A 16,925-nucleotide genomic window follows, 5' to 3' on the forward strand; every position below is an offset into this window, starting at 1 on the left:
AACCTTCACAAAACCTACCTTTTCAAATATGATTTCAGTCATTTATCTTAACTTTTCTACTACTGCTCAGCATCTCTATCTCCATAATGAAGCAGCTTCGGATGTTTGCTTTACTGAGGACACTGTATAAATGCAAATTGTTCTTGCACCTCTTAGTTGAAGATGTGCTCTGAGCATACATTCCTGAAGTGCTGAGACCTATACATGTACCTTTCTATCCATGGGGATTTTTGGTAGGAAGTCTTGCCCAATTCCCAGAATCTGATGTAAATGGTTCAAGACCCCATTTCTTTTCCTTATGATTTTGAATGCGACACTACCTTCTACTCATCCTCCTGTTCAATTTTACAGAGTCTGGTGGTGTCAAACTGTCTCCATCTCCTCAGAAATTTCTGACAAAAATTGGCCTTGCACTACTGATGCTGACAATCGGGCCTCCTTATTCTTTCCTTCTTTCTTTCTTTGGCTTACATCTCAGGTATTCAATCTATATGGCTCCCAAGGTGATCGAAAATATATATAATCTTCATTTCCACATAAGGGAAGGAAGGTTCAAGTATCCTGTCCATTTACTTGCACTCAGTGCCCATGTCATTCATCCACAACAACAACTTGTATTTATGGTGCCTTCAACCCAGAGAAGCAGCACAACTTGCTTGACAATCCTAGTAAAACTCAGAAAGTCTCCTAGCTGAACTCTTAGTGACAGAAATAGAAATGTGTATCTTTAATTATCCAAGGTCAAAACAGCAGATGCTCTTGCTTTGATAAGTTTCAAAATACCCTTTAGAAGATAGGAAAATGGAATTAGTTAGTAATGGAACAATGTCTGGGGTTCTGAAACAAATTAAGATAATGTTATCTTCGAATGGGATAATGGTCTGTTTGAATATGTGCAGTTTTGCAGATGGAGTTTTAATTCTAATCATGATTAGGGCGGCACAGTGGCGCAGTGGTTAGCACCGCAGCCTCACAGCTCCAGCGACCCGGGTTCAATTCTGGGTACTGCCTGTGTGGAGTTTGCAAGTTCTCCCTGTGTCTGCGTGGGTTTCCTCCGGGTGCTCCGGTTTCCTCCCACATGCCAAAGACTTGCAGGTTGATAGGTAAATTGGCCATTATAAATTACCCCTAGGATAGGTAGGTGGTAGGGAAATATATAGGGACTGGTGGGGATGTGGTAGGAATATGGGATTAGTATAGGATTAGTATAAATGGGTGGTTGATGGTTGGCACAGACTCGGTGGGCCGAAGGGCCTGTTTCAGTGCTGTAACTCTAAAAAAAAAATCAATGCATAAAGCCCAGTCTTGGGGAAATGAAGCCAGTAATGTCAAGCCTGCTTTTGCAAAAGCTTAGAAGTTGTTAGCATTTCAATTGCCCGCTCAGGTACTGTTTCTACATCAAAGGAATAAATTCTTGAATAATCTTCAGACACCTTTGGGACATTCAGTTCCATTCTATTCACCTGGGTTATGTTGTACAAGAGACAGAATAGAAATTTAGTGATAAATCCTATCACATAATGTAACAACAGTCATAATGAGAAGAGATAGTGTAAAGCTGCTTCCTGAAAAAGGCGCCCTGTGGGCTGACTCCAGTTCTTTTGTATATTATTGTTGTTTTGATATCTTACTATATACTTTTGCTTCGATATTTTATTTATCTGAGAATAAAATATTGGCCTGGATTTTGTGGTCGGCAGTGAAGAATGGTGCTTGCTTTTCACTACACTGATAGCTGTCCAGACTTTTCATGGGCTTCTCAACCTGGACGTGCTGTCAACAGGTCTCGAATCCAGTATGGCGCCGTGTCAGGGGACCTGTGGCATTTGAGAGTAGGGAGAGAAATGACGTAGCTCTCCAACCAATCAGAGTGAAGAATTCTCATTGGAGCATGCACAGGCAAAAAAAGGAAGCATAAGTTGGCAGTAATTATGAATTATCATGCCATTAATTTGATTTTTATTCATTCCTGGGATGTGGGCGTTGCTGGCTGGGCCAGCATTTATTGCCCATCCCTAATTGCTCTTGAGGTGGTGGTGAGCTGCCTTCTTGAACTGCTGCAGTCCATGTGGGGTAGGTAAACCTACAGTGCTGTTAGGGAGTTCCAGAATTTTGACCCAGCGACAGTGAAGGAACAGCGATATAGTTCCAAGTCAGGATGGTGTATGACTTGGAGGGGTGGTGGTGATGTTCTCAAGCATCTGCTGCTCTTGTGACTTTGGGTGGTAGAGGTCGCAGTTTGGAAGGTGCTGTCTAAGGAATATTTACTTACTTCTGAATACACCAGCCCTAACTTTTTCTGCCATGCTTAGTGGGTAACTAGTAGGTTAAGTATTGAAATTTCAAGCCGTTACATGGATTTCAATGTTGAATCTATGGGTGAGATACTAGTATAATACAACCTGTGGAGTAGCAGGGTAACTCCAGCAGCAGCATCAGGATTTCCACGCATAACTGTGGATGTGCGTACTCCATAAGTTTCTGCCTGATATATTCCGTAATAACGGTGCACGTATTAGCCTTCTCTGTGCCAAATCCGAGCCAATAGCTCATAAGCAATGGTACCACAGCATGTTATTTTTCTGCCTTCTAAGGTGGCTTTGAGAATGTGGCTGATATTTCACATATTCTCCAGTTAACGACCTATTGCAATTTATTGTTAGACCTGGCCTATCCAAACTCATGCAGAAAATAAACTTAGAGGTTTTAGTTCATCAGATACTGAACTGCTTATGGAAATTGCAGTCTTTTCCATTTACATAAGAGGTGTTGGGCAAAAGTCTGAAGCGTAACATATAGCCAAAATGGAATTCAGATTAAAACTACACTTATTTCCTGCAGAAAACAAACATTAATTTCTTAAGCTGTATCTGGAAAAGGAAAACACCAATGTGTCATTATTCTTTCTATAACTAATGGTAAGAGATAATGAAAGCTATTAAGTACATTAAATGCACCACGTCTTTGGGGGAACTTTTAACCCCTAACAGCGAGTAGGTTTGGAGTGGGGGAGGAGAAAAATTTTGATTTTTAGAGCAGGACTGCAACCCGGTTCCAATGCACCCAATTCCTGGTTGAAGGGAGAAACATTTGAATGCCAATAAAAACCTACACACCGACTCCAAGGATTTCATAATTCTATGTGGATAAGTATTTATTAGCTCAATTAACATCCTTATGAGACATTTATTAACTCTTTTAAAATTGATTTAACTTGGCTCCAAATTTAACTAGAGCAGTACGGGCTTTCCAAGGCTCAGAAAACTGACCAGGGAACTGGAGATGAGTTGGAGCAACTGTTCAGGTGGGTATTTAAACTTGTTACTGTCCCGTCTGAATCAAAGCTCACTTATTGTAGCTGGTGTCTCAGTTCCATGTTGTTGATTTAAGTCCTACTCCAGGTCTTGAGTACAAAACCACTTAGCCTGACACTCCAGTGCAGTAGTGAGGGAGTGTTGAACTGGCAGAGGTGTTGTTTTTTGGATGAGACACTAAACTGAGAGTCCATCTGCCCTCTTGGGTAGACGTAAAAGATCCCATAGCACTATTTCGACAAAGAGCAGGGGAATGAACTCCAGTGTCCTGGCCAATATTTAATCTTCAATAAACATCACAAAGAACAGATTATCTAGTCATTATCACACTGCTGTTTGTGGCAGCTTCCTGTGTGCAAATTGGCTGCCACCTTTCCAACATTATAAGCAACTACAACTCAAAAGTATTTCATTGGCTGTAAAGCATTTAAGCTATCTTGAGGTCGTGAAAGGCACTAAATAAATGTTATTCTTTATTTCTGTTTATGATGAGAGCAGGCTGATGGGTGGTAATTGGTAGGATTGGATTCCTTCTGCTATTTGTGGACAGGACATACCTGGTCAATTTTACACTTTGACGGATTGATGTCAGTATTGTAGCTGTACTGGAACAGCTTGGCTTCCTGCAAGGCTAGTTCTGGAGCACAAGTCTTCAACACTACAGCTGGGATATTGTTGGGACCCATAGACTTTTCTGTATCCAATGCCATCAGCCATTTCTTGATATCACGTGGAGTGTATCAAATTGACTGAAGACTGATTTCTGTGATGGTTAGAATCTCAGGAGGAGGCCAAGATGGATCATCCACTCAGCACTTCTGGCTGAAGATGTTAGTGAATGCTTCAACCTTGTCTTTTGCACTGGTGTGGTGAGCCCTGCCATCATTGAGGATGGGGATGTTTGTGGAGCCTCCTCCTCCCATTAGTTGTTTAATTGTCCACCATCATTCACAACTGGATGTGGCAGGACTGCAGAGCTTTGATCTGACCATTTGGGTTGTGGGATCTCTTAGTTCTGTCTAGAACAGGGTTGTCCAACCTTTTCGGGCAGAAGGCCGCATTACGATTTTTGCTCGGCCCGGGGGGCTGGTTGAGCAAATTTCGAAAGATAAAGACATTAAAAATGTATCTAATAAAAACAACAACAAATGTGTATTTTTGTGGGAAAAAAACTTTAAATGAGAAGACTAATTTATTGACTTATTTTCTTGTCACTATATTGAAAACTGATTTAGTGACATACTTGGCGTTGTTTTTGCTTGCATAAATAGTCAAGCTCTGCCCACATATTTGATGTCGCAATGCAGAGTATTCTGGATGGATATCCATCTGTCAGGAGTGATCTTGATCTCTCTCTCTGTCTCTCTCCCTGTGTTCCCCCCTCTGTGTTGTTTCCCCCCCCCCCCCCACCCTGTGTCATCCTCACTTTCTGTTCCCCCCATCCCTCCCTCTCTCTGTCCCCCACGTCCTCTCTCTCTGTTCTCCCCACCGCCCACCCCGCCCCCCACCCCCCCCCACTCTCTCTAGCTCCCTCTCTCTGACAGTTGCATTGAGCGGAAGTGCTCAGCACAACAGCTTTGTGGTTGGTCAGTTTGTTTAAAAACATCGCGCTGTCAGTTTCACAGCTGACAGCTGCTGAAGCAGGAACCCGCTTCCCAACATCGAACAGATTCGGGACTTTCCAGCGGGCTTTTTAAAAAAAGAAAAGCCCGTACCTGTCAAAATTGGGAAGCGCGTTCCTGTTTCAGCAGCTGTCAGCTGTGAAACTGACAGCACAATGTTTTTTAAAAATCCAGTTTGCAAGAAGACGACAATGGGAAATTTCCCATCTCCACTGACAGAGCCATGGCGAGGATGAAGAACTGCCCCGGGTGCAGTTTACACCTGCGGGCTGGATGGAAACCTTTAGTGGGCCGGATCCTGGCCCTCGGGCCGTATGTTGGACAACCTTGGTCTATAACATGCGGCTTTCACTTCTTAGGATGCATGTGGTTCAATCATTTTAACTTCACCAGGTTGGGACCTCATTTTTAGGTTTGCCTAGTGGTGCTCCTGTCATGCTTTTCTACAATCCTCACTGAAACCGGGCCAATCCTCTAGCTTGATGGTAATGCTAAAATGAGGGATATGCCGGGCCATGAGATAACAGATTGTGGTGGTATACAATTCTGCTGCTGCTGATGGCCCATAGAACCTCATGGATGCCCAGTTTTCACATGCTATGAGTCTGTTTTGAATCAATTCCATTTAGCACAGTGGTAGCACCACACAACACAATGGCAGGTGTCCTCAGTGTGAAGAAGGGACTTCATCTCCACAAGGACTGTGCAGTGGTCACTCCCAGCAATACTGTCATGGAGGGATGCATCTGCAACAGGTAGGTTGATAAAGTGTGAAGTTAACTAGGTTTTTCCCTCATGCTGGTTGTCTCACGAGCTGCCGCAGGCCCAGACTGGTAGCTATGTCCTTCAGGACTTGGCCAGTTCAGTCAGTAGTGGTGCTACCAAGCCATTCTCGGTGATGGAAATTGAAATCCCCCACCCAGAATATATTCTGCACTTTTGCTATCCCTGGGTGCTTCTTCCAAATGGTGTTCAACGTGGAGGAATACTGAGTCATCAGCAGAAGGAAGACTGTAGGTGGTAATCAGCAGGTTTCCTTTCCTGTGTTTGACTTGATGCCATGAGACCTTGTGGGGTCTGGAGTCAATGTAGAGGACTCTCAGGACCACTCCCTCCTGACTGTATACCATTGGTGCGACAGGATATACCCAGGGATGGTGATGGAGGGTTATGAGACATTGCCCGAAAGGTATGATTCTGTCAGTATAACCATGTCAAGCTGTTGCTTGACTAGACTATGAGGCAGCTCGCCCAATTTTGGCACAAGGCCCAAGTGTTAGAGCCGTGGACTTTACAGGGTTGACTGCGCTGGGTGTGCCTTTGTTAAGCCCAGTGCCTAGATCAATGCCACATGGTCCGTTTTATCCTCACTGATTTTTTTGTAGCAGCTTGATAGAACTGAGTTTCATGGTCACCATTACTAATACTAGCTTTTTGTTCCAGATTTATTTAATTAACTGAATTTAAATTCCCCCAGATGCTGCCGGAGATTTAAACTCATATCTCTGGATCATTAGTCCAGACCTCTGAATTACTAGTCCAGTAACATAACTACAATGCTACCGTATCTGTGGATACAGACTTTTTCAACCTTTAAGATTTTAAATTGACAAGATCAGGTTGGCAGGCACCATGAGTATGTTTGACAGCATACAGGAAGCTGATGATCATCACTGCGCATGGCAGCAGCAACATGCTGTGTGGGATCAACACATGCATATGAGAGAGGTACACCATCCAACCTAAACATCACTAATTTCCACTTGTGCACTGTCCGTTTAGATAGAACTAAGATTGCACCATGCAGGTGTGCTTCATGCCCACTGCGCAACTTGGAGACACAAAACTTGGAAGTCAAAATTGGTACAACTGAATTGAGATACACTCAGTTGTCTTCCAGGTTTCTCTGATGCTATTCGGCTTTTAAGCAACCTTCACATCAATAATGGGGCCTTTATCTCTGTGTTAACATATCTCAGACTGATGGGCAAAGAACACATTTGCTACTTAACTCAGATTTCCTGTGCTTGAAAAAAATATTCACTCCATTTCTATCAAATAATTAATTCATAGGGACAGCATGAAAGCATCAAATTATCAGCAAAACTTGTCAATGGAAGATGGTGCATGCAAAGCCAAAGAACTTGGTTTGAATATCTGTATCATGTTCAGTATTCAAAACAACTCTAACAATATTTTTATTGGAGTTCTGTGCCTCTGAAGAAACTAGAGTTAATAGTCTTCCTTAAGTCAAGACTTCAGGACTATTAACTATGCAGACAGCTACGTCTGGACCTGTGCAGAAAGTTTCCAACATTCTGCATCAATATATGAAACTACTGTGGAATAAAAACTACCAGCATGTTTCACTATGGAGGTATTCTTTGCCAAATATGAGGAAGAAAGGATACAGCAGTATTGAGTTACTGTCCACCAAAGATATCAAAACAAAGTAGCATAAAATCTTTGGAACACTTTGGAACTTAAAATTTAAACAGCAGAATTATTTTCAAGGGCTTATTTTACAGACAGAAACAAAAAAACTAATTGATTAGGATTATTGGTTGTGTAAAGCATGAATACCAACATGGACTCATTGGGCCAAACAATCTATTCTGAGTTGTTATTTCTATGTAAATCTATGTATGAGGGAGAAAGAGGTACATGTTTCTGAAGAAGAGAAGGGTGTGTGTGTATGAGAGAAAGAGGAGGGAGATGTGAGGGAAAGACAGGATCAGTATCTTTCAAAAAGATGCATGTGTGTATATCTGGGAGAGAGGATGTGAGAAAAGAAAGTGGTGTTTGTGTAAGAAAGGGTGGTGAGACAGAGAAAAGATTTATGTGAGAGATGGAAACAGTCTGGGCTGGATTTTGTTCAGGTGGCCAGGCTCCTGGCTGAAAAGGTGGCCTTTTTGAGTCTGCCTGATGTGATCCTCCATTGTTCCGGAAGCAAAGTTTCCGGCACCAGGATCTCCGTCCTTTTAAAGATGGGGATCCCAAGAGCTGCCGGCCAATTACAGGGCCGGCAGCTCAGCAGTATCAGCAGCACCACTGGGAGCAGTGGCCACTGCCAGTACATGGTCGCTGGGGCCAGTACGGAAGCTCCCTGTGAGGGGAAGGTGGTGGGCATGGTCCAGGAGGAGGAGCGTCCATGGAGGTGGAGGTTTTTCCGGTGGGGGTCCTCCGTGAGCCACAGACTGCCCATGGAGGAGGGACCCTCCCCCAAGACCTCAGGGAGGGCGCCTCGATTTACAAGGCACCCTTCCCACTTGGCGGAGACACCCGTCCAATCCCAACCCCATCTCAGTGGGGCCGATAAAATCCAGCCCAGAGTGTGAGTGGGAGAAAGAGTGAGAGCATGTGCATATTAAAGGAAAGTTGGGAGGAGAAACATAACCATTCCCACAGAAATTCCCTTTTGCATGAGGTCTTATTCATCTCTGCAATTTAAGGAAGCGTGGCTGCGCTTTCAGTTGACTAGCATTTGAAATCATTTGTGGGCTACAATGAATGAAACTACACACCACTACACAGCATTAAATTATGACTGTAGAAAACAAAAGTAAGGCATGACAGTATTGGAAAAAGTTATTAATCTGCAATAGGAAAACAGCCATCATTGAAGAGTGAAGGTTCAAATTCCAATGAGACACGGATACTGGACATTTCCTGAGATGCTTTGCAAGAATCATTGCGTTCCTGTCATAGGCTTCCAAAAAACCTCTTTGTATTCATCTGTGACCAAGTAAAACATTAGGGAGAGTGGATTCAATTTTAATTGAAATAAAAATGTTTTAATACATCTTTGCAATTGTGACAATTTGTACACCACCTGTGCCACCTTCGTGATCAAAACTATTTCAATAGCCTTTTTCTCCCACTACATCTAGGTGCTAGTTTAACATTAGCAGCTGAGGTGGAGGCAGTCTCCTCAGTGTGCTGCCCCGTTGCTGTGGATGATCATGGCGGGCATCCTCTGGAGGAACAGGGCCTTGATGGTTCCATCCTACTGGGGGTCTGCAGCAATGGTGTTTACCTGCTGGAGGTAAGGGGATCAATGCCAGGTGGAGGAAAAGACGTCGCTTACCCTGGAGGTGACCTGAGAGGAAAGCCCGCGGGCAGCTGGCACACGCTCCGCCTCCATCTGCCTGTCTCCTTGAGGGGAAGGAGCACCTGGAGGGAGGTCCAGGTCCCTCTCACTTAGACTCTACTGCATGGAGCCCACGCAACAGCAATGGAATGCTAGTCAGATCGCATTTGGCTTGAGTGGTCGACCAGACTCGCAAGGAGCTTGCCAGACTCTCTACTGAGGAAGCCACACGTTCAAATGCCTAGGACATGGCAGATGTCATGGCATGCATGGACTTCTCCATGGCACAAGCTAAGCCACGCATGACCTCAGGCATCTCCGACATATTTTCCACATGGCTTTGCTGCACATCCAGCAGACTTCTTGTAGCAACAAACAGAGGATCATCTTGAGCGTGGGGCTGAGCAGCAGCCTGGTCCCCAGCAGTTCTCCAATTGTCAGGGGACCCAGCTGGCCCATGCTCCCTCAACTGCTGGGACATGTCTGTGTCGTACACACCAGCTTGTGACATAGATTCTAATCTTAAACCCTCCCATGGACGGTGTGGATGTATCTGTGATCTGTGCTGGCGGAGGTGGAAAAAGAGACATGGACCCTCTGGGGCACTGGTTTCTTCTTGCTCCCCAGAGGAGGATTCTTGGGCCACGTGGTGTTCTGCGACCCGAGTGCGGACACCTGCAGTGCAGACACAAAATGAGGCACTTTAAGCATGTGCTTTACATGAGTTCAAACAATTTCCTTCAGTTTCCACATATGGCTACAAGAGCAAAGATGACACTTCATCCTCACGCCTTGTGGCTCCTGCCTCGCCGTCTCCACTCGTCCTGTCTCCCTCGTCTCTCGCAATCTCCGAAGCCTCCTCCTGAGCCATGGTCAACAGCCTGATGTCAGGGACCCCTCTTCCCGTCTTAGCACTCTCACACTGGTTGTGGCTTCGTTTATCCTACAACAGACAGTGCAGATTTAATGACATGGCAAATGATGCATCACAACCATTGCATACATGCATCAACATCACTCATTCTGCATTGGCTTTCGCACAACACCTCCAATAACATAAACAATGCCAATCTTCATCATTTAGTAAATGGCACCAAGGCTACTCACGCATTCCACTGCATTCCTTGCATACCCACTGCCTTAAAGGCACAGAGCCATGGAAGAAATCAATGGAGCAGCCTCACCAGGACCACTTACCCTCGCTGATCTGAGCAAGTCATTGATTCGCCTGCCGCACTGCCCCCATGTTCTTCCAGTTACCCCACGGTTCAAGACCTCCTCCGCTACCTCCATTCAGGCCATGTTGGTGAGGCGGGAGAGTCTTTGGACTCCATCTGCAGGGAAGAGGACCTCCCGCCTTTCCTTGACGGCATAGAGGAGAACCTACAGGAAAGCATCGCTGAACCGTGGGGCGGGACATTGTCTGTCATGCCATTCACTTTGCCTGTAGGGATAATAAATGATATGAAGTTGGTGGTGACTTTCACAAAATAAGAGAGGCAAAAACATTTTGATTTAAGTAAAAGCTTTAATTTAAGTTAGTCTAAAGATACTTACAAGAAAGGAAGGCTTCTGATCCTTGAGGCTGCAAGCACAGAATGTTTTATATCTGTGGCGATCATGGTGCAGTGGGGCAGTGACAGCAGTTTCCACCAATGAAAGGCCACCTTCACCGCTTGATCCCACGTGTTCCCCATGCCCATCGCCACATGGCTAATTTAAATACAAAATCACATGGGAAACGGGATTTGCTTTGGGAGCGGAAGTTGCGCCAACTTCCGAATCCACCATCAGGAATGACGCAGTACTCATAAGATTCCACCCATTATCATGTTTAAGGATCCCCAAACAAAACTATTGAGAAATCTGCATGAGTAGTATTTCTGTTTGCCCAATATTAATGCATATTCTCTCTCCATAAGGCAACATACCCTTTCTTACATCCAAATAATTTAAATGCAAGTTGGTGAAATCAAGGTTATGAGGCTCTTAAGGGGTATTGATGGAATTTAACTAACCACACAGCTTACCAATATAACATTGCCTGCATGTTATTATATGCAAGGATTTTTTTTCAGCAAATACAAGTTACGCAAGGATCTGATACTGTTCAATCTTTACTTATTTTGCGAGACACTCTGAATGCTGCTTTTATTTGTTTCTTTTAGACAGAGATCAGAAACAACCACTTAAAAAAAACTAACAGAAAAAGCAGAAATTTTGCAAGGACTGTACCAGAATTCATGTTTGAAGAAAGGTTCGGAATTCAACTCCTAAATTTAAACAAGTTTACTTTTGCAGAAACTTTTAACAACTCTACTGTTGCAGAGATATTTGCTGAAGAAAAGAAGCAAATTAAAATTTTCCTAAGTTTTGTTTATTTTTTGACCAGTGCTTTAAAAATCATCACCCTAAATGGATGGACTGTAAAGCTGAAGGGATGCTCCCCTTTGTTAATTGTATAGACTTATTTATGTAACTGTAGCATGCGAGAGGATCAAATATCTACAAGCAGTAAGAAAACACAGTTTATTTTCTAAGAACCAAACAAAAAACACTTATTTTCCTCTCGCTGAAGATATCTCTTACAAATGTCTTTACAAATCATTTCAGTGAAATGCACACCTCTGCCTCACTTCAACACCTTAGTACCTAGAACACTTTTTTCCAGCCCTGATGAAAGATTATGCATGAAATATTGTCTGCTCTTTCTAGGTGCTATCTGGCCTACTGATTATTTCCAGCATTTTCTACCAGGAGACAAACCAGACTGTGTTACAATCAGGTGAGGAGGGGTTGAAAGGCTTCCCTCTTGTCCCTCTCCTTGTTTGACCACAACCGTGTTTATTCCTTTTTAAACAGTGGATATGCTTACCAATTCAGTGAGTAACCCTTTTTGTGCTATGATCATAAAAAAACTAATCGGACAGGTTTTCTTGAGTTTAAACAAAAGGTTAGTTTATTGAACTTAAAATCAAAACCCGATCTAAGTAAAAATAATAAACTACACTCCAACTTTCTCTCACACGCACACACACGAAAATCACACACACACAAATAGGTCACAGAGTGATGAAGATAGTTTGGTTGGATTGGAGTCCAGAACAAATAAAAATAATATACAGTCTGTGGGGTCTGGTAATTCAGATGTCTTCCAGCTGAATTCGTGATTCTGAAGTTTCTGGTTGGTAGAAGTACACTTGCAGCTGGTCCACCTGGTTCAGGGTTTTCTTGGAGACAGTGATGTAGGTAGTTTTCTCCATGGGGTCTCTGTCTGTAGCAATGATAGACTTGGATGTTCTGCAGTCACAGACAGGGTTCGTAACTTGCAGTATTAGCTGGAGAGAGAGACACACACAGCCCCAGTGGGGTCCTGCACAGATTAACACTCAAAGCTTGTCTGCTGTGTTTTCACACAGACTGTGGGGGGGGGGGGGGGGGGGGGGAGGGGAGTGGAGAGTAGGACTGTCACATGCTTCTCTCAGTGTATTCTTTTTTTCCACTTTGATGACATCAAGTCTAAAAATCCCTATCTCTCTCAGGTCTATTGTTTCAATGTTTACCCCCTGGAGGTTCATCTCCACTGGTGTGAATGCTCCAAGATGGCTTTGAATGTCTTGCTAACGAGGGTGGTACTAGATAATTCACTAAACTGTTCAAGCCATTGTACTGGATGAGAGCTTTTTAGACATGCGTCTCCACTTCGATGTCTTGGAGTGTGAGATATTTCAATGCAAATCATGGTGGCCATCTTAGCTGCCAGTTTTCATTAAAGTTGAATGTAGGATTCCAGCTTTCCTTTTTAAAAGTTTAATGTAGGTTTCCAACCGATGAATTAAAATCATCATTCAGCAGAGCATGTTTTCATGATAACTGTTTCATCCAGAGGTCCTGTTGCTTAACAAACTGAGAAATACATTCTAAAATAGGTATATTAAAGTATTAGATGAATACTAATTTTTTTTCCATTATTGTGTCAATTCAGTATCTTGCTGTATCATTTGTGATGTGTATTACTCAAGGTGTCAGAGACTCAGTTGTAGCCCTGTTGCTCTGATACAGATGGTTGTGGCTTCAAGTCCCACTCCAGGGATTTGTGTATAAAATCTAGGCTGACACTTCAGTGCAACACTAAGTGAGTGCTGCACCAGTGGATATGCCGACTTTCGAATGGGACATTAAACTGAGCCCCCGTTTGCTCTCTCAGGTAATAAAAGATCCCTTGGTACTATTTCAAAGACGAGCTGGGGAGTTCTCCTTGATGTCCTGGCCAATACTTACCCACAAACAAAATCATTAAAACAAATGATCTGGTCATTTTTTTCATTGCCTTTTGTGAGACCTTGTTATCTAACAGTGTACGTATGTTACAATCATGACTAACTTTAAATGTACTGCAATGGCTGTAAAATTCTTTCTAACATTCTGAAGTCATGAAAGGCACTATGTAATTGCAAATTCCTTCCTTAACTGATCAGTTTTAGCCTACACACATTGACCTATCAGGATAATAAATTCTTCCTTTTGCAAAAGATACCAGAATGTGGTAGGTATTTCAGGTGATCTCTGGAGAAAACTAGGCACTTTAACCCACACACACCACACATTAAGGTGCATGATTTGGTGCAAAGAAGACTCAGTCTGTTTATGAAGACCCTTTTTTTCCACCATGACCACAACTCAAAAGTAATACGAAAGAGCCCTAACTGTAAAGATAATCCAAGAAATACTTGCTGGAGACAATGAACTTAAGTTGTTAATAATAACAGGGTTACTGCAGAGAAATTTATTTTTCATTAAAAAAATGCCTTGGTCTGTAGTCATTGTAGCTTTAACGAGATCAACTTCTCTTCATCCAAGTTCCCCTTCTTCACATTTACTGTTGGTAGTGTGACGGAAACTACACCTGCCAAATGGAAACATATTAATTTCGTCATATGGGACACTACTGAAACTTTTTTTTACTGGACATTGTACATAACTTGTTTAAAAAAGACCACATGGTTGCACATTTGCATTCTGAGAGACAGTTGAATAGACACAATGGGAGTGCTCACTGATTCAATTAACAAGATTGGTCTGGGCAATCATGATAATCAACATTCTTTGTCTGTGTAAAAGCCAAAACTCCACATCCCACCAAATGTGACTGGAGAGCTTTGAGAATCAACAACCCTCCCAGAAGATGCTGTCTCAAAGAGATGGTCACATGACTTACCTGCTGGCCAGACTGAGGACTGTTTGAATTGTGCCTCACAGAAAGCTTTTTGGAGATGGCAACTGAACTCAAAGGAGAAAGCACCTCTCTTTCTGTCTCTCTCTCCAGCAAAGTCCCAGGAAAGCCACGAAGGCAGTGCGAGCCTCAACACAGAGCACCTCTTCAGCCTTCTGGTATCAGAGAAGCAAGTTTGAAAGTGTGCAGTGGGCCCCAGCAAGAACTCGAAGACCTCAACTTCAACCAAGGACTTTACAGCAAAAACATAAGACAGTTTATTGCCAATCCTACTTCAATCCCCCGCAATTCTTTCTCCCCCTCTGTATCTATTTGTGTGTATCTCGTATGCGTCACGTATTTTAGTAATTTTAACTGAGTTAGAGTGATAAGGCTAATAAATTTACATCCTTCTTGTTTAAACCTAAGAAGACCTGTTTGATTCATTTTCAATTAGCAGCAAGCAGGGGCTCATTGAGGTGGTAAGCTAAAAAAACACCATGTTTTAAAAGATAAACCCTGTTACAGCCAAACCAGGAAAGGTGCAAGAGGAGAGCCTAAGACCCCTTCCTCACCCAGTCATAACAGTAGAAAAACAGTTGGGTAGATGCTCACTACAGCTCTGTTCAAACAAAATTATGACTATAGCCTGATTTCTTCCTGAGGCACCAATGCAGTCTCAACAGTAACATCATTCTGCAATTAAATCATAGACTAACCTCAACATTTTCAGATCTATACTAACTCCACAGACTTATTGCAGTTTTAGTGTCCATTATTTCACTAATTGGACTGGTTACAAGTTTTCCTTTGAACATTGCAGGCATTTCCCTCAAACAGTCCAGTTCTACCCAGTACATTCTTTAGCGACAAACAGATTTATTTCTGGCACAAATCAGACAAAAGAAAATTGCTCCCAGGTTGCAGTGCACAAGGAGCCAGGTTCAGTGTCAGCCAGTGCACTAGACACAGCTGTGTGCTGGGCCTGCATTCTACAGGCTGTTTAATAACAGGCCTCACCACATGCCAAAATCAGCTGTTTGGAATGCCAGGAGTCTAAATAGATCATTCTAACTGCTTTCCCAGTGACCAAAAAAGGCTGCTATAAGCATCCTTGAAGAGGAAAACAATGAATACAAAAAGAATAACTTCATCTGATGTGCTGATATTTTATCACTGCAATGTTCAATCTTTTAACAGCTCTAACAATTGAATCCATTAGGTTTAGTGAGTCTCCCCTGCCACCCAGTGGAGATAGGTGATTCTGCCAGTCAATGGAACAAAACTAATTTTATTATGGAAAATTTCATTGACTTTATTTCCATTTTCCACCTTTCTCACCTTCACATGGTCCATCTCCAATTCCTTTCTTCCCTTCCTCAACTTCCCTGTCTCCATTTCTGAGGATAGGCTATCTACAAATATTTACTGTACGCCCATGGACTCACAGAGCTACCTGGACTACATTTCCTCACATCCCACTTCCTGTAAGGACTCAATACCATTCTCCCAGTTGCTCTGTATGCTTCATATCTGTTCAGACAATATAACCTTCCATACAAGCGCTTCCAATATGTCTTCCTTTTTCCTCAACTGAGGATAACCCCCCACCATGGTTGACAGGGCCCTCAACTGTGTCCGATCTATTTCTCGCACTTCTGCTCTCACAACTTCCCCTCCCTCCCAGAACCACTATAGGATTCCCTTTGTCCTCACTTTCCACCTACCAGCCTCCGTATTCAACAGATCATCCTCCACCACTACCGCCCACCTCTATCTGCCACCACCAAACACATCTTCCCCTCCCCTCCCCTTTTAGCATTCCGAAGGGACCGTTCCCTCCGCAACACCCTGGTCCAGTCCTCAATCACCCCAACACCTCCCTCCTTTCCTGTGGCACCTTTCCTTGCAAGCGCAGGAGATGCAATATCTGCCCTTTTACCTCCTCCCTTCTCACCATCCAGGACCCCAAACACTCTGTCCAAGTGAAACAGCATTTACGTGTACTTCTTTCAAATTAGCATACCGTATTCACTGCTCACAATGTGGTCTCCTCTGTACTGGGTGACTAAACACAGACTGTGTGACCGCTTTGCGGAACACCTCCATTCAGTTCGCAAGCGCGACCCCAAGCTTCCTGTCACTTGTCATTTCAATTCTCCACCTTGCTCCCACTCTGACTTTTCTGTCGTTGGCCTGCTAGTGTTCCAATGATGTTCAACATTAGCTTGAGGAACTGGCACTTTACAGCCTTCCAGGCTCAACAGTAAGTTCAATAGTTTTAAGTGATAACCTCGGCCCCCCTTTTTAGTTTTTTTATGCTGGTTCTTTTCTTCCCCACCCCTTGTTTCTTTCTTAATCCCTTTACTTTGTGTTGGACAGCTGCTATTCTGTCATTTACACCTCATCACGACACATTCTTTGTTTCTTCACTTGTGTCATTACTACCCACTTTGGCTTTGTACCAAGAAACCTTTTGTCATTTAATCTCTCCGGCCCTCCACCCTATCACAGACTTTCACTTTTATACTTCTTCCCCCCTCCCCCCTTTAACTTGCTCAAAACGTATTCATCCTAGGGTCGTAAAAGGGGTGGCTAATGAAGTAGTAGATGCGTTGGTGTTAATTTTTCAACACTCACTAGATTCTGGAAAGGTTCCATCAGACTGGAAAGTATCAAATATGACC

Source organism: Heterodontus francisci, chromosome 30 (genome assembly GCF_036365525.1).
Source record: "Heterodontus francisci isolate sHetFra1 chromosome 30, sHetFra1.hap1, whole genome shotgun sequence".
NCBI lineage: Eukaryota > Metazoa > Chordata > Chondrichthyes > Heterodontiformes > Heterodontidae > Heterodontus > Heterodontus francisci.